Genomic DNA, 18684 nt, shown 5'->3' on the forward strand with positions numbered 1-18684 from the left:
TAACTTGGCAGTATAGATCCACACTTGGCTAAGGAGAGATGCTCTCATAGACTAGCTTGGAAGCTGAAGCTGCTGCAATACAGAATAATGGAAAGAGGAAGATGAGGGCATATGGACCAAAAAGCTACTCTGGGATGAAAAACAACCTTGAGAGCACTGGGAGAAAAGTTAAGGTTATGACTCATGACTGCATATGCTGAGACCACTGACAATAACAGATGCGAAGGTAAACCAAGACTGTTTCTCTGCAGATAACTGCTTAGAAGACTATGTTAGTAATAGCTTCTCTTGATATAAGACACAATTTTAGTTTTACTAAAGTAAATTTACTCTGCTTTGCAGCCAGGAGCTCCCTGTGCTTGTTTACTTCAGCATTCTCTTCTGTCTGAAGCCAAGCAGCTGCTGCACGCAGAGGGAAAATGACAGCATATAGCCAGACTATCTGCACTGACCTATGGCCCAGTGTCTCCATCCAGCTGGGATTGTGATGTGCACAATCTTTCCCCACTGCTGGGATCCACAAAAACTGCTTATGCCAGGAATAATTAGGACTGCAGATCCAGACTATGTTTTCAGTAACTTTGATCTTACTGCTTTGGTCAGATCAGACACAGAAGCATGATACTCAACTTCAAACAGTTTCAAGCCCAAGATGGTCTGAGTATCTGTAACTCATTGCCTCCCTTCTACCTCCCTTGCAATATCAGTTGATTCAGCAAAACAGATTACATCTCCTTAGAAAACCATACTGCATTTATTCTTTGCAGAGAAGGGAATACGGAGCTAAACAGACTTCACCTGGTTCCCAGAAAAGGCTTTTTGAGGTCTCGTGGCAGCCCAGCAGCTGAATGCTAGGAAACACAGGACACTCTCAGCTGAGAGTGTCTGGGGGCCTAGCAAGCACAACCAGAAAGGAAAACAACCAGGGCTGTGCCATACTCTGCAGCATGGAGGCAAACCTGCCATCCTGGAGTCTCATCCAGAGGCAGTAGAGGACTTTTAATGGATGGTCAATTCAACTGGCTTCCTTTCATTGAACTGTAACCTAAGGCTTTACCCAGCTACCATGTAATTGTCCTTTCGTATTTAGACAGCGGGGACAAAAATCACAGAATCTCAGAATGGTTTGGGTTGGAAGGGACCCCAAAGATCATCCAGTTCCAACCCACCCACCATCAGCAGGGACACCTCCCACTAGATCAGTTTCTCAGGGCCCCATCCAACCTGACCTTGAACACTTCCGGGGATGGGGCATCCACAACTTCTCTGGGGAACCTGTTCCAGTGCCCCATCACCCTCACAGTGAAGAACTTCTTCCTAATATCCAATCTAAACCTACTCTCTTTCAGTTTCAAGCCATTACTCCTTGGCCTATCACTACATGCCCTTGTAAAAAATTCCCTCTCCAGCTCTCTTTAGGTACTGGAAGGTGCTGTAAGGTTACCTTCTCAGAACCTTCTCTTCTCCAGGCAGAGAGGTGGTCCTGCCCTTGGATCATCTTCGTGGTCTTCCTCTGGACTCATTCCAACAGGTCCCTGTCCTTCTTGTGCTGAGGACCCCAGAGCTGGATGCAGTACTCCAGGTGGGGTCTCACGAGGACAGAGTATAGCACTGGTCCCAGTATGGACTCCTGAGGGACACCACTTGTTCCTTGAAGTCCATCAGGACTCTGAGGCATTGACCACTACCCTCTGGATGTGACCATCCAACCAATTTCTTAACCACCAAACAGTCTACCCATCAAATTCTTGTCACTCCAATTTAGGGAGAAGGATGTTGTGGGGGACCACGTCAAAGGCTTTCCAGAAGTCCAGAAAAATGACATCTGCAGCCCTTCCCTTGTCCACTGATGGACTCACTCCATCATAGAGGGCCCCTAGGTTGGTCAGGCAGCACTTGTCCCTGGTCAAGCTGTGCTGGCTGTCCTGAATCACACAAGAGTGTCCCGCCCTTTTAATGATTGGCCACAGAGCTTCCAAACAGGCAGGACGTTCCCAGGGTCACGTTATTTATTGGCAGGGACTTTCTGCCCAGATCTTCATTTGTGATGCCTTTAATTCCCAACTTATGTTTTCAGCTTTCATTCTGCCATCTCATGAAAAGTTTAAAGATATGCTCTAAACAACTGGTTGTTATTTTAGGAGGCACAGTTGTTAGTAAAGCAGTGAGGAGCTGATCCCCCCTTTGAGCAGACACTGAGCTCTCATTGACTGAAATGCAACTCGGACAGTGACTTGTTTGCTGAGATTCAGCCTCCAGTGATCTGCCTTACACTATTGCTGGAATATGATACCATTCTAACAAATTAATTATTTGCATGGCACAGTTTTACTAGCTTTTGAATTTCATATAAACATATTATGCACACACACACACACATGCAGAGGCCCAAATTAATTTCAGGCACTTAACAAAGGCAACTTCATTACAAGCTTTGTCTCCCTAGAGGCTCCCATTTGTAGTTACTAGATCCTGTGAAGGTAGCTAGAGATGGGCACATCCTGAAGACAAAAGTGGAGTTTGAGCATTCCTGATGCTACCTTTCCTGCATCTTTCCAGTAACTACTTAGAGGTGCTTAAAGCACTCTACACTACAACAGTGATTTATTCACCTGGGTGAAATATTTGCGGTTACATAGGGTAATTTCAGGTCTTATCAAACAAGATTTTTTTCTTTATCTTGCTTTCCTTCAGGGCAACAATAAGTACCTCATGCCTCTGGGCAAAATGCCAGTTGACAGAGATGCCAGTTCTCATCTGTGTGTTGGGAACTGTCTTGTGATAAGACTAGAAAAGAAGTCCTCCGTTTTAAGTAAAATGGTTTGATACTGCTCACACTGGCCACCAAAAAATAACCCTCTTTAAAAACCCCAAACCCTAAATTCTTTTAAAACTATCTGTAAAATTTGCTCAACAAACAGAGCATCAGGTGACCCATAGCTAATGGATCCAGAGAGGCACCATATGTTATCTTGTCCCTGTTTATGTAAGATGCTTAAGGGCTGTCATTTCATGCCTGAATTGTGCATCTACTATTGGTAGTCCTGGAGCTACACATTCTGGTCAGCTTGTCCATTCCTTTTTAGAGGTACACAAACCTGCAGCATGCAAGGACTTCTATGACAATCACAAAGTATTAAGCAATACACTGTTGGCAGGATGAGTAAGAACTTACGTTTTTATCTCCTGCCATGTGTAAAGCAATCTAAATATCCTTCCATAATAACTAGTCATGACACATGCAACAACAAACCCATCACATTACACATAAGCTTCTATTTGCACAACAGTCCATAGCAATGCCGAGGTGTTCAAAGTGTTAACATTTTAAGCATCCTCATTGTGCGTAGGCTTGTACTAACTTAGAACCTACTGCAGCTAACCAATTTGCTTTGTTGTACCTTCACTGTCTCTCAGAGTTCCCAAAGCTGTAAAGACATGAATGCTACATATGCAAAGTGAACTTTTAAATGAACATGCCTCAGCCAAGACAGTGCTGCATATGTGGAGCACAGATACAAGTTCTAGCAGTCCACATCTGTTCCCGAAGAGTAATGGAGGGTGACTTTGCCATCCCATGCTGATAATAGTTTTCTTGGGTATTTCTTATGTCTAAGTCACTTTTCAGAGTCACCTACACTAATGACACTTATACAGCACAGTACAACATATGAAGTTTTGCACTGCATCCACGACACTGACAGATCTTCCTTCCTTCTCCTACTATAGACCTACTGGTCTACAATGATCAGTACATAAAAGCATAAAGAGCATTTTCTTATGGAAGCGGCCCCCATTCAGCAGGCTTCCCCCACCATTTTCCCTGGTAGAGCCACCGTGTGTAAAGAATTCCAAGAGTCTGGCTAAGAGCGGATTCAGGAATTGGACTGGACATCAGGGGATGCTACAAAAAAGCAAAGCTCTTCTGCAGAGCTTCATGAAGGCTTAGGACTCAAAAAGCAGGGAAAGTTAGAGATCCATCCCAACTCTCATCTGGGAGTACTAAAACATCATTCAGAATATAGTAGCTCTCCCAGGGCAATTCTAAAAGGCACTGAGATTTCTACAACAAAGGGTGAAAAAAAGGAGTGAAGCAACTAGAAGCCAGGACTCAGATGGAGAAGCAAAAGGACCTTCCTAAGTCAGTGCCAAGGTAGATACATGGATGGGGTTGTTGAGCAGCTGTGCTGCCTCATGAAGCCATATCCAAACTGATGCAAGTCTTGTGAGCTTTGCTGGCCCTAAGAGAGACACAAGGGGCCAAACAGTGCAGTGCACTAACACAGGACTGACAAAACCTCTGCTTTATTACTAGGTTTGTCGTGATCTGCAGCATGACCTTGGACAAGTCACTGCACCTCTATGTGCTTCTGGCTACCATCTGGATAATTAGACTAAACTATTTGGTGTGAGGGCTGCAACTAATTATAGATTGGTTTGGCAAGTAGCACAATTGGTTACCAATACCGACAAAAGTCATCAAGCAAAACTGGAATACAAAGAGCAACTGCAGCCAGTCACAGAAGCACAAAATTGACACTGAGTCAAAAGGCTGCATGACTAGGCAGCTCTCAGCACCAATCTCATTTGCTCAGTCATCTGTGTCACACAGATTCCCAAGTTGACCAAAGTATTTCTTTCTGGGAGCCTGAAGGAGCATCTCTGAGCCAGATACAAGAATTTGTACTTAACAGCATATTCAATAAGCTTCTCTGTACAGCACTTAAGAATGAGTAATTAAAGGTAATATTTCTGCAGTAGAGCTTCTCATTAGCAACCTAATTAGCCTTCTGAAAATAATTAACGTTCCTTTCTATAAAGGGAACAGATGACCCATTACATCCATTAGACAAGCAAAACAAATGCTGAAGGTAAGGGAGATTTGTTTAGGGAGACAGCAAGAGAAGCATCCAGCACCACTACAGTAAAATGGAAGAAGACAAAGCACAAATGCCCGTGAACCACAAAGACTAAACTATGTAAGTGGGTATGCAGGACTAGCAGGCATCTAACTGTCTGATGTATCCATCCAGCATTCACATTGAGCATTTTCATTCCTCTGCCTCTAAGATTACCACTGGTAATCTCATCTCTAAGAAACTGAAAAATTCTACCTCCAGCTTGTTTTGAAAGCCAGAATAAAAGGCTCTTAAATTCAACCATTCACAGTCATAAACCGCTGTCTCCATATGCAAATATTCTCCAAGGGTCATGTATTTTGACTGTTAAAACACGCTCAAAGTGGCCATTAAAATAAAGCATGATTTAATGTCAGATGACAGGAACAAGCAAGTTGATGGCTAAGAACAGCAGGAAGTACACTTCTGCAAGTTTCACAAGGCGGTACTCTGATCAGTTAGCATGCCCTGAAAGAGTTAGGTGTACATTTCCTGATTAGTGCTTGTGTGAAATCAGTGTAGGTGCAGAGTCACAGGAATCAGTGTTCTGGGATGTGCGGGAAAGTACGGGAGAGAAAGCAAAGGACAAAGGTCAACGTATCACTGCCTGGCGCAGCCAGAACAAAGGTCAACGTATCACTGCCTGGCGCAGCAAGAACTGTGATATCAATATAGTTTGATGCACTGTTTCAGATAAAGAAGAAATAAGCTGAGCTTCTGAACATGTACATATTCAGATAACATAGCAAACATAACAAATCATGAAGATGCAGTTGCATTTTCAGCCACTGCCATGTTTGATGTATATTTACATTTCCCTGAACACTCATAGCCTTCAAGTGTGACTGCAGTGAGGGCAAAGCTCAGCCATACAAAAGCTTCCACAGCTACATCACTATGGAAACCACAAATCCATTGCCTGCTCTGTCTGTCTACTTCTTTCACTGATTAAAAACAAAATAAAAATGTATGCTTCCAGTTTATCACCTTCTTACTTTGGTCAAGACCACAGGACGACAAACACATTTTACCTGCTTCAGAGGCAAGCCTTTCGTCCTTGACAGCCCTCTTTGTGAAACCTACACAACCTCCAAACCCAGCTCAGCAGTCTTCCCCCTGGATGCTTTCACCACTTCTTTCAGTGAGGTTCTTCAAACGCAGTCTGGGATTTTATCTTAGCCTCCACACCTTCCCTCAGCTTCTGGACTACTCCAGAGGTGACTCACTCTAGGGCAAATCCATCTAGCTGACATAAGGAGAAGCTGAAAACTGTTCTGAACACAAGTTACAGTGTCTTATTTTGACTAGTTACATTTTCTTCCTTTCCGCAAAGCTCTTAAGAACATTTGAAGTGCTCTCAAAATGGAGTAGGGCACATTACAAGACAGCTGTAAATGCAAGGGTTACGTTTTTCCTTTAAGAAGCCCATCATTTCTACAGCTGTTGCTAGTTACAGGTAGCTTTTCCTGCACTAAAAATCTGAACACCTCTCAGCAAAAGCCTAATAGCCAAGAGCAACTCTAAAAGCTGTAGAAGGAAAATAGGGAAAAATGTGCATCTTATGCTGAAGAACAGCCTCTGAACAAACCATCAGCAACACCTTCTCTCACACTGGGCACCTCTTACCTGAGCTCAGAGCAGTTCATGGAAGAGTTGGAGGAGAATTTAGTCTCTGCAGCTTCATAAGTCCTCAGTGCCTCTCACATTCAGCTGCCAATTGACAACCATTACACAGAAAAATGCCCACTAGTCAATGAGTTGAGAAAAACTAAGTGTTTCACATGTTCCCAAACAGACATAAAAATACACTCCTCTCCACTAAAGCACTCTGCATGGACAGAAAAATGCTGCCTGTGCTCAGGGAACTTTTAGCAGAGGACACTTTGGCTTCTCAGCAAGACCGAGCTAGGAACAAAGTGACACAGTATATGTTCACTTAGAAAACCCAAAGCAATACTACACAAAAGATGCAGCCCTCCTACCTCCCCTTTGCATAATGGGCCAGAGCAGGTAGGGCTTTCATCTTGGTCCTAACTCATTGCCCTTACCTCACAGACAATTCCAGGCTGGCATTACCAGATGCATTCCAGATTCACTGGTGTTACAAGAATTCCTACCAACAGCCCATGGGGTGCTCAAAGGTTACTTCTATGTTCTTAACATGTCACAATGCCCAAGCCAGTTTCATTAAGCACAAGCTGAACGGAGTGGTGATCACAGTCTGCAGGGTCATGCCCCCATGACTTTGGCAGCAGATCTGTCTGCAACTCCAGCAGACAGCATCCTGAACAGCCTGAGTAGATGGAACATACAGGAGGCATTGGAGGAATGAATAATTCATAGTCTTGTTCTGCTGCCAATGGATCTATGTTTTCTATGTGCCCATATGGCACTCCGTTTTTTGTTATAACAGTAATAGGAGACTTCTGCACTTTCTTTGATGGTTCCTGAGGGCAGGCAAGAAGCAGCATTTGCTCTACTCACAGCATTAGTACCATACAGCAGAGCACTTGCCAGACACAGCTTTCTTCAGAAATACTCATGACTGCATCACTGACAAAACTGCTGGACTCATACAAGGCTCAGTTCATCACCAGCAGCCTTCTCGGGAAGCTGCTGACACTTGCTTTGTCATAACTTTGCAGCACTGGTCTGGACTTTACTGCTCAACAGATGACACTTGATGAACAACTGAAGCCCTGTATTCAGCTGCACAATGGGCAGCAAAATCACAGCTGGAGCTCGAGGCAGCAGCTGACCCTGCTTATCCACACCGTTAGCACTGCCACAATTAAGTCTGCTGCTTTCCTTCAGCAGCTGACTGGGTCTCCTTCCCAGTCTAAGAGAGGGACAGGGGTCTATCAGCAAGAATACCTACAACAGTGGAACAAAAGAATACCCCAACGCAGCATCTCCTGGGCACTACCACAAGAGAAGGTAATGAGACACCACAGACAGGACAGGCTGAGGGAGGAAGGTGCTACATGTATCTGAATTTTATACATGTAGCACCTATATTTTCAAAGCGAGTTCTCAGTTAAAGGACTGTGCACAACCCACCCATGAAACCTTATCTACAATAGGGAAAACAATACTGTAGCCTGAACCCTTGGGCATGCTGGATCAGAGCATGATTAACATCCTGCGAGGGCACCACACCACATATTGCAGACACACAGAGCGTGCAAAAAATGCTGCAGGGTCTGGAGATTGTTGTTCTGGTCCCACAATGTCCAGCTCATCTACCAGAATCAATATCAAGTTTTCTCATCCTTTCAATTTGATAGCATTTTACATGCAGTCTGTGCAAATGTAACAGACTGCCACAGCACTCAAGAGAGTGGCAAGATGAGGCTAAAAAGATTAGTAGAGTAACACACTGGTGAATCAGGTGCAGAGACTGCACTGCTTGTTAGGGCCAGGAATAGATTCCTCATCATCCGACTCACACCTGTGCTTTTACAGGAGAGAACAACCCTCAGTTCTTTACCTACTGCTCTGGTTTAGCTCAGAGACACTGTTCCACTGTCCTGATTGTTTTAACTGCCTAAGGCTAACAGAGTGTGAGGTTTTAAAGAGACAATAACACTGAAAAGTTTGGCAGTATAAACTACAAGCAATCAGAATGATGTGACTCAAAGTAAACAGAAAACAAGGGTGATGTATGCAAATGGAGATTTTACACCTCTAGAAAACAACCTGTAGTCTAAACCGAAGGAAATAACTTCACAGTCTACATACTTAAATTTCAAAGTCTCATCTACAATGCGGTCAGTTCTGTACTCAGAGAACTGCTCTGTTCTTCTGGTCTACAAGTGCAGTCCAACCAGTTTTACCCTCCAGACCTTACCTTTTCCAGGGACGGATCCTGGAGCTCTCCCACTTTTTGGTCAGCTCCTAGTTCACAGCATCCACAGGTAGACTAGGTTGCCTTTGGCAGGTCCAAGGTGTTTCAGACGCCAGTCGCTTTCAGACCAGGTGTATGTGACCAACAGCTAATACACCAACCAGACAGCCTTCCTAAACCAAAGAAGTACAGTTTAATCTTAACATAGCACAATGCAAGAGAGGCTTTAAACACTGAAAGAGCTATGGGTGTGGATAGCTTAGCTCCAGTACACTGGGCCCTGGAAGACCTGACTTCTTCAGAGCCTGCAGATCCCTTGCCCAGGGCAGCTCCCTGACAGCTGCCTCTCCTCTGGTGAGGCTGAGCCTTTCTACTCTTCACTTCAGCCACAGCAAACACATGGAGCAACTTCACTGGAGCCAGTGACCAAAGTTTCACTGCTACCCCATGTCAGCCAAGGTCTCAGTTAACCCTTCAAGGGTCTGTCAGAAATTACTTTATCTCTGTTTTCCCAGCCAATCCCTCAATTTTTTAAGTAACCCTCCTTTTCACCCCCACCCTCTCTCTCCTAACTTTGCCTCCCTAAAATCCAAGTACTTGTCTATACCTAGCATTTTTCTGGATTAATTGCATATGAAGAAGTTAAAGCAAGGACACTCGCATCAGACTGTGTAACAAATGAGCTCTTCACGCTATCTTACTGAATCTCAGAGGTTTTGAGCACCAAAGTACAAGAGGAATTCAAGAGAAATGTTTTCTTAAAAAAAACCCAACAAAACAAAAGCCACACCTACACTGTTTTTACTTACATGATACTGTACTACAAAAACACTCCAATTAAAAATGCAGATTAAATAAGTAATCCTCCCAAAAAAACCTTCCCACCAAGATTAACAGAGCAATGAATAGCATAAAACCACTAATTAAATCAATGTAACATGGGTATTATAGGGACACATTTAGCACCTACTGTCTATCTACCAAGGCTTGCACCTACTTTGGAGTCTCTCTTATCATGAGAATTAGTTTCTACTTCAACAGCTAGGTATTTGTATATCAGACTGGGAAAGAACTTGTTTGTTATCTAGCTTTGATATAAATTACTGTCATTTTGATGTTCCTAAAAGTTATTTGAATGTTATCTATTTTCATTATACCCATTTTGTCACCATTGGATATAGGTTTCTACTGAACTCTTTATCAGACACATGCAAACAAAATTTTTAAAAGCATTTGCCTAGAATCACAAGAACACTGAGAATGTTTTTTACATAGTCAGATATACGTGTATATAATTTGATAAGTAAAAGACTGAAGAACAAACTCATACAAAATAAGCAATTGCAACACACTCCCAACTCCTTCAACAAGAAATATGAACATTACAAAAGGTTTCAGGCCAATCTAACATTAGGACAATGCAGTTCCACTCAATTCACCCCTTTTCCTGGCATGGGCATTCAGGCCATCCATGGGGCTTCACCTGGAACCAGATCAAGGAACTCATCAGCCATCTGAATGCTACACCCATGCTACCCAAATGGCTGTTAGTTCTCAGCTGTATCACCTCCCAGATTTGGCTCACAACACACCACTTAGCAGCAAGAAGTTCTTCTTTCACAAAATACTTCATTTCTATGAACTCCAAGTATTGATAAACTATACTTTTAGCCACACATGTATCTGCACTTGAAAGAAAATACTCATTGAAGAAAATCTTCATTAGCAAAGACTATGTCATAATACACATGAGCAGAGCAGTAGAGCTGAAGAGAAAGGTTCAACCTTAAAGCTCACCTGATTAATACAAAGCTTAAGGTGTTCAGAAAAGGGGATTTGTTTTTCCTTTTGTATATAAATGAACTTTCTTTGTAAAAATACTAATGATTAAAAATGTGTAATGTTTATCGTAGAGGGAAAAAACAAACAAACTCCCAACAACGGCAGTGTGACCATTCAATTACCTATATAAAAATAGTTAAAACCTAAAACCTCAGGCTTCCCAAAACTTGCCCATGTTCTGACTGTTCCTCTTACATAGACACCAACATTCCTCGTGTCAGCAGGCTGGGGACTGCACATGAGCATAATTTAGCAGTAGTGCTCATCAAATGAGAATACAAAGAACAAACAAACAAAAAGGAAAGCAAATTCCTGACTAGAAATTGGTTAGTAATGTGTCCCTTCAACTGTCTATTTTAGTATTTACACTTCTTCATTATTTCCACAGGGCTCTAAAAAGAAAGCTCGGATCCATGCACCTATCCAGCTGTCCAACAAAGAAACCAAGTCACAACATTGCTCCATGACTTATCTGGGATTCTTCTGGGGGAAAAGTGCCAAATTTGGAAATAGAAAGTGAGCATGTGTCTTCTCAGAAACTCATCCTGCTCTGGCAGGACCTGCACAGAGGGTGATGCAGATTTCCCTTTTAAATGAAGTCCCACCATGTCTTTTGATGAGGCCTTTTGAACCTATTCCTACACTGGACTGAACTACCTCAGAGGGACACCTGGGGCATGCACTGCTACACAGTCCCCCACCTCTTGAAATGAAAATATCTTTTGTTCCTTCTGGAACAACAACAACAAAATAATTGAAAAACCAACTCTGGAAAGCAAAAACTTGCAGTTACTCAAGGAAAACAAGTGATTTCCAAGGTTATGTGCATCCTTTCCCAGATACATCCAGGTGGGTCCCCTGTCTCTACTCCAAACTTCTGTCAAAGCCCCAAGAAGCACATTAGACCTCCAGAGGTTCAGATTTCTTTCAAAGGCCATGCCACCACCCAGTAGTTGAAGAGGCTTGGGCAGATGCGTGGCATCCCCATACAACTACAGTATCTGCAAATGCTTCTGTGGCTATTTACTGCCAAAAGCAAAAATGCATTTAAAATAACCGCGAAGAGTCTTTATTTTTTGTTGCTATCTTGCAACCTGTTTAAAAAAAAATTAAACTCAGGTTTCAAACAAACACACAATCCAATTCCCTCATGCTGCTAGATCTGTCTGACATTATTAGTCTCGCTTTTTTTTTTCCTCTGTGTACACTCATCCCTGCTTGTTTCTTTCATTCTGCTCCTGCTAAGGCAATCAAAATGAACCAGCTGGGTTTACATTCATGTTTTCATGCATTACCATGGCTCTCAACATTTTTGGGCCAATGGGCCACTCTGAACATTTTAAGACTTCTCACAGCTTGCCATGTATTCCTGCCATCTACCTTTTAACATAAATCTCTTGTGCGTTTTCTTATTTTTCACAGTCCCAAGAATGAGCTATGGGACGGGATGGTTATTTACTCATATTTATTCACATACCTTTCATTATCTTTAAGAGCTCATCTAACTTGTTGTTGTTGATTTCGGGTTCTGTGAATACCTTTCTATACAACTGGTGTCAAATCTGATCTTGCAATATGGCAGGTTAAGCAGGAGATGTGTTAAAAAGGAGCAACTCTTACAAAACTCCACCTACACTTTCTTTATGAAGAAGTAGAGAGCACATGTTACATCATGAAACCACACTCATTGGCTTTTTGGTAATTGAAGGTAGGGTACTGTTGCCTGGCAACTTATCTGATTACCATTTTTTCAAGTATCACATGCACACTTAGATATGTTGCATAATAACGTCTCACTTTTATGCAGCCTAACCCAATGGGAAAAAAGGGGGAGAAAAAAGCTACCAAAATTAATTCCTTGAGTCTATTTTCTGAAAAAAAAAAAAAAAAAAAAAAAGTACAAGATTGTACCTCAAAAACAAGTTGAAACATTAGTATTCCTGATTTTTATTCCTGCCTTTTTCTGGCTTGCTGAATGTGCTTATACAAGCATTTTATATCTACTTGTCTTCAAAATGACACTAATAATACCAGCCTCACAGAGACACAGTGAAAATTTATTAAGAATAGAGAGATTCTCAAATGAAAGATGCAGTGGAAGTGCTGGTGTTAGCACTTACAGCTTTTTAATACCCCAAATGTTGCTAAGCCCTGGTCCAAAGCATAGCAAATTTTCATCATTGTCATGACATTGTCCAGTCCTTGTTTCTCAAACAAGGATCTCCAACCAAGAAAACTACATTTTTCGCATCAGAATGGGACACTTTCCCACCTTCTGTGTCTGATATATAGCTGGGAAAAGAAAAAAAGAAAACAAAAACCTACTCCCACCACCCCACACACAAGGCAGCAAATCCCAACTTGGAGTACTAAGCATTATCGCAGCTCTTGGAGTTTGTACCATGAAAATCAGAGGGAAATCAGAAAATGTGCATGCATGACCTTTTTAGAAATCAACATGCTCTAGTTATTGATCTGATCTTTGAAAACAAATTACACTCTAGCTAATCTATGAAAAAGTAAGCGTTTAATTGCCCTTCTGGTGAGCAGTAACGCTTTATAATAAAAACACTAAAGTGAGGCATTGTTTCCAAAAGGCTATCATTATATAACAGGAAGACTTAGATTCTAGAAGTAAACCTTTTATAAATCCACAGGTTATGTGGCATATAATAAAACATAATGAACTGCCTTCTTTATATATGCACCTGAGTGTTCCATTGCATAGAATGGAAAGTGCTTAGCTGCTCAGGGTGCTCTTAAATACCATGCTAACCTCTGTCAGCTCAAGTGGCTGAGGCTGATGTTTTGGAAACTCAATATCTCATCTCCATGGTAAAGTATTAAGAGGCAAAGGAAAACCAAAAGCAACAATAGCCAAGCTCAACATTGCTGAAGAATCATTACATTACCTTCACAGCAGCTCCTCTCTTCATAGTAGACATTCGGGCATTTTTATAAACTGTGCCCTACATCCTGCAGCTCTTGTGCAAGTCCACTTCCAATTAAAAGATTAATTGTGAGATCTGCCTTGGAAAGAACTGCTGGATCAAAATAAACCAAATCACATGGTATGTATCATGCCACTAGGGGAAACTGTACACATCTTGAAAATACCAGAAATGACAAAAAGAAATAACTCTTTCTCTAGAATTTACTGGAAAGCATCCTTACCATAAACCTCTGCTGATAAAAAATACAAAGAAAATACATGGGTCAAAGTGTCCCGTGTGTTAAGGAAGTGTCCTGGCTTTCCTATGTTGGTTAGCAGGAGAGGAAACAGCCAAATATACCACTATCATCAGGCATACTCTGCCATAAGCAGAGACAAACTATTTCACCGAGAGCTCTGAATAGGCACAGCCACAGCCAAGACTTAGCCCAGACTAGGCTGCTGGAGCCAAATGAGTTTGGCTCCACCAGCATATGCATGTATTCACAATGAAAAAAATCAAAACAGACTCCCCATCCCCAGAAGGCACTTGGCAGTACACACAGCACTATGCCACAGCTACCCATACTAAAGAGAGAGCTTCCCCCTTCAGAAGTACTTCATCATCCTCATGCTCCCAGCAGAATCAGAGAAAACAGGACAGAAAGGTACTCCAGAGAAATTTTTCATACAGGCTACCTTCAGTATATGGCACAACTGAGAGCAAAGATCCAGCAAGGAAGGAGTCAAACAGCAGCTTCACCAGGCTATGATATAAACACTTACCTAGTGACTACTAATGCTTGGATCTTATGCAATGAAAGCAAGACAGCAGCACTTGTGGTAGGGAAGATTCCCTCAGTCATTTAATCCAGCTTTGACAGAAGCATGTGAGGGCGGGGGAGTTTTGAAATAAGGTTGTGGTGAACTCTAGTGCACTGACACCAATAAAAATCCAGAACAAAACAAAAGGGTAACATAAAACACTTCCCTCTTTTATGCAATCATTAGACACTTCTGACATAGTAGCTGATAGGTATGCTCATTCAGATATGCCTACAAACCAACCTCTAAAGCAGTCTAGCTGCCTCCAAGGATGTGTTAAAGAGCAGCATGTACCTGCAAAGTCTTTTACACTCATTTTAGCTGGACTGTGAGGTGCATAGACTCTGGTTCACACTAGACATTATTGGGTGTATCATTTACAACCAGGAATGTAGGGCTCTGACTAACCAGAAAGAGAGCGTTGTTCCAAATTGGCACAGATGTTGGTAATCTGTTCCTGCAGAGCCAAAGCCTTTGCCCAGTCTGGCTTTCTTTCAAGACTCCTTGTAGTCGCCTGCACAACCACCCTACCTAGGAGCTCAGGAACCATCTGCATACTCCTGCCTCATGTATCATCACAGAAATGTGAGAAGCAGACCAGTTTATTTCTGATGTACAAGGCTAACCAGCCCTCTACTCCCCCACCCAGTCTACACCTGAGCCTGTAGAGCTAAGGGCAAGCAACATAGTCAGGTGATAAAGTCATCAGAGAATACTAAAACACATACAGGAAGCAGATCTGGGAAGCAAAAAGGGATCATTTACAAACCTGTACCAAGCAAGCCACAAGCAGGTAATACCTTCTGTGCTGGAAAACATTAGCTAACTAGATGATCAAACTTATTTCAAAAGAAGCAAGGAAATATGCCATACTTCACCTTTCACCTTAAGCAAATTTTGTTTTGAATCAGAACTCCCACTTGTATTGTTCAACTTCACCTCTATCACCCCAGGAACAACCCAGGAACACTGTTGGACACTGCTTCATTTGCAGCTAGACAGGCACACACAGAACAGAAGGCACCACATACAAGTTTGCTCATCATTTCCCCATCTGCAGGACATGGCTCTGACATCTGAAAGCTTAGTAAGGTACTGCAACTGCTATGGAGGTAGGCAGTGCTTCTCACAAAAGGAAGGTGAGGAGTGGGCATAAAGGCTTTTCCTGCCTCCTGTTGGCAAACAATTTCTCTAAGTAATTGACCCATTTTCTACAGAATAAAAAGCTCTAAGGAATGAAGCACTGCTGCCCTTTAATTAGCCACATCATTACCTCTCCTCTTACCATGTAATAGCAGGCTGCTTGAGACTGAAAAAAGAAACAAAACAAAACAACAAAACTTAATTCTGTTTTCTTAAACATGGCATTTGTTGAAGACAAAGGTACAGTTTGCAACAATAACATCTCCCATTATTTCTATTATTTCATCAGAACAAAAAGGTCTCCTCTATGCCACCACTCTTCAAGCCTCCCCAATATATTAAACTTCTCCTTTTTAGAAGCTTTTTCAGGATGCTTTCCAATCATCTTCCATGAGGAAAAACTTCTATTCACTGTCAGTTTAAGAACAGAAAGGACTCCTTTGCCTAAAACCTAGTCAAACCTCCTGCATATCATTTTATTAAAATTTCATGCAGTTTCTTGCAACACAGCTCAGCAACTTGGATAAGGACAGAAGTCCTTTAGTCTAAGGAGATTAGATGTGCATACCACAAACAAAGAGCACAAAAACCCACATCACAGCTATGGTGGCAAGTCTAAAACTGGCAAAGGACTGTTCAAATGAGTGTCACACAGATGACCTTTAGTGACTGATCCCATGTTGCAAAGAGAAAACCTACAAAGCCTGGCCCCAGATTCTGCAATAGCTACAATTCTGAGGATACAAACAAAACGTGAAGATAGCAAAAAGTTGGGGGTCTTCCCCCGACTCAGGAAGAGTACACAGTCTCCTCTCCCTCTCCCCCACTTTCCCCCCAGACGTCCTTCTTCCTGGTATGCTTAGTCCCCGGTTTCAGTTCATTTCTAATGCTTTGGGGGAAGGCAAAAATTAAATTAATCTGGCTAATTACACCATGAGAAGAAACACCCTTCCTGGACACAATGCAGTGCCTGCCAGCAGCCCTGAAACACCTGATCTCCTGAGGACAGTCATTGTCTTAACCAAGTGGTCAGGCACTAGAAGCACATTTATGACGCTGGAAAACAACTCCTCTCCCCAGCTCTTGATGTGTGGGAATAAACGGATTTACAAATTACAAGGCCAAAGGGATCCCTACATCTTCACTCCTTAGGACTTCTCCAAGATGCTGAATTAAAGTATAGATTGTAAAAAGATATCTTAATTTAAAGGCTCCACTGCTATTGAGTTCATCACCTTACCCAAAAACCTCTTCCTGTCACACTCAAAGTCAGAAGCCTGCATCTCCCTTCAAGGTTAAATTTGCCTTTCCCTGTTTGGCATCACATCTCATTATGACATTGTCAGTGAAACTGCAGAGTCCCCACTACCAAGTATTACCTCCATATGGATGCAGAGATCTAGGTTACCCTCAACCCACATGTCTATGCTATCCATACCTCTTGTTTTAGACCCCCTTGACAATTTCATAAACTGCCACAGGATCTTGCCACAAGAATGCCAAGGCTTGAACTCTTCAAGGAAGCAGCTTGTTTTCTTCCTGCACCATCAGCCTGCAGCAGAGTGGGAACAGCAATACCGACCAAGTCTATGGATGTGTTGCCAGAGCCTCAGCAAGAAGTTATACAGTCACAAGCAGTACTACCTCAATATCTGCTTGTCCCTCCATTTCCTTTCCACTAGACTATGCTATCCCCCCTCTTCAATAGCCTGTGATCAGAGGATCTCAGGATGTTTCACAAACATTGAATAAGCTGCTTGTTAACACTTCAGCTGATCTTTGTTTAGGAAGCTGCTATAGCTACTAGTTAAACCAAATTATTTGGAGTTAACTCTTGTCTTTCAATTTGACATCTACCTGTGAAATGCCTGTACCTCAGTGTCCCCTTCTACAAACTGGGAGACACCCATGTTCTTCAGTGGGGCCTCAACACAGAACTAAAAAATTTTCAGATACATGCACAAAAAGCATTTATTTCTCAGGGAGAAAATACCTACTTTCAGACTAAGTGAACAATCTTAATTATCCACAGTAGCAAGCTGCTGTCAACTAACACAGAAAAACCAACATTCCTGCATGGAAGAGGTCATACCTTCTCACAGGGCCTAGGCACTGGGATTCAGGAAGGACCTTCAGGACTTGTCACAAGCATCAGAGTACCTTACAGACTTTCTACAGTTTTCCTCAGTGTTGGCTGGAAGAGGCTACAGGCATTAAGGATTCCATGTCAATAAGTCTTCCTTTTGTGTTTCCTAATAATTTATGGTAGTTTTTGTTTCCATGACTTTCTATTTACCACCAAAGGGCAGCTAGCCCCATCTCTAGCTGATGCTGTACATATATTATTATTGCATTTGTGTTCCTGGAAACCCCAGAACGGAGCTCTTTGGGCAATCTATTCTTGCAAATCCCCATCGCACACAGCTCTGGCAGTCACGGAGCTGTTACCACCCTGCCTGCAAAAAAAATCAGCTCCTGCAGGGACTGCTTTTTTTGCAGAATTAAGAGGGAAACAGGACAAACCTGTCAAACAAACAATGCCAGAGAACAATATGAAGTACTTGACATAACAGAGTTTTACTGCGTCTGCTGTGTAATTAGGAGGCTTAACAAGTTTGTACATCCCCAGTAGTTTTGGACCAGCAATGCAAAACGCTCTCTAGGAAGTCCCAGTGTAATGCTCCAGCTCAAGATGAGTGAGACAGAGCAGCCTCCCAGGATCCCTGCTCCTAAGCATCCTAGAGACAATTTTCAAAACCCCAGTGTAAATGGCAGACAGGAGAAATCAAATTTTCTATTTTGCCAAAATTCAGCTATTCTGAATATTTTTCCATACCAGAAACTGAATAACAGCGAATATCCTGAGATTAAATTTTAAAAAAAAGGAAAACCTCTCATTTTTTAGCTGATTGTATTATCTGTATCCCTGATCTCTGGTCTTTACACACAAGAGTCATTCACAAGGTTGCTGGTAAGTCACTGAACGGACCAGAGCCAGCCTCCACCTCCCAGTTTTGCTCTGCAAATGCTGGGCTGCCTCAGAACTATTTCCCCTTTCCTGGAATAAAGTTTTGCTGCAATCAATACAAAAAGATGTTTCAAGACATTCCTTTTGTCAAAAAAGGCACTTTCCAGTGAAAAGCACCTTCGATTTCAACAACCCTTCCACCCTGCTCCCCCAGAGCCCCGAGAACTTC

At 42.3% G+C, this 18684-nt stretch overlaps 1 protein-coding gene across 5 annotated transcripts in view; it reads right to left on the reverse strand.

Annotated features, from left to right (window-relative positions):
* The window catches only part of TMEM229B (transmembrane protein 229B), a 32357-nt gene extending 13720 nt beyond the window's left edge, over positions 1-18637 (reverse strand). The window contains exons 1-3 of one of the 5 annotated variants that reach the window (XM_018082858.3): positions 17580-18637; positions 16926-17039; positions 8749-8918 (exon numbers count right to left, since the gene is read on the reverse strand). The gene's annotated coding sequence lies outside the window, so the exon portion shown is untranslated. Of the gene's footprint in view, positions 1-6946; positions 6969-8748; positions 8919-13499; positions 14284-16925; positions 17479-17579 lie in introns of those variants that run through there. The other 4 variants (XM_018082860.3, XM_008927042.2, XM_018082859.2 and 1 more) reach the window with 4 other exon arrangements.
* Between the last annotated feature and the right edge of the window lie 47 nt (positions 18638-18684).

This window comes from Manacus vitellinus, unplaced genomic scaffold (assembly GCF_001715985.3).
Source record: "Manacus vitellinus isolate BGI_N305 unplaced genomic scaffold, ASM171598v3 scaffold_6_pilon, whole genome shotgun sequence".
Lineage (NCBI taxonomy): Eukaryota > Metazoa > Chordata > Aves > Passeriformes > Pipridae > Manacus > Manacus vitellinus.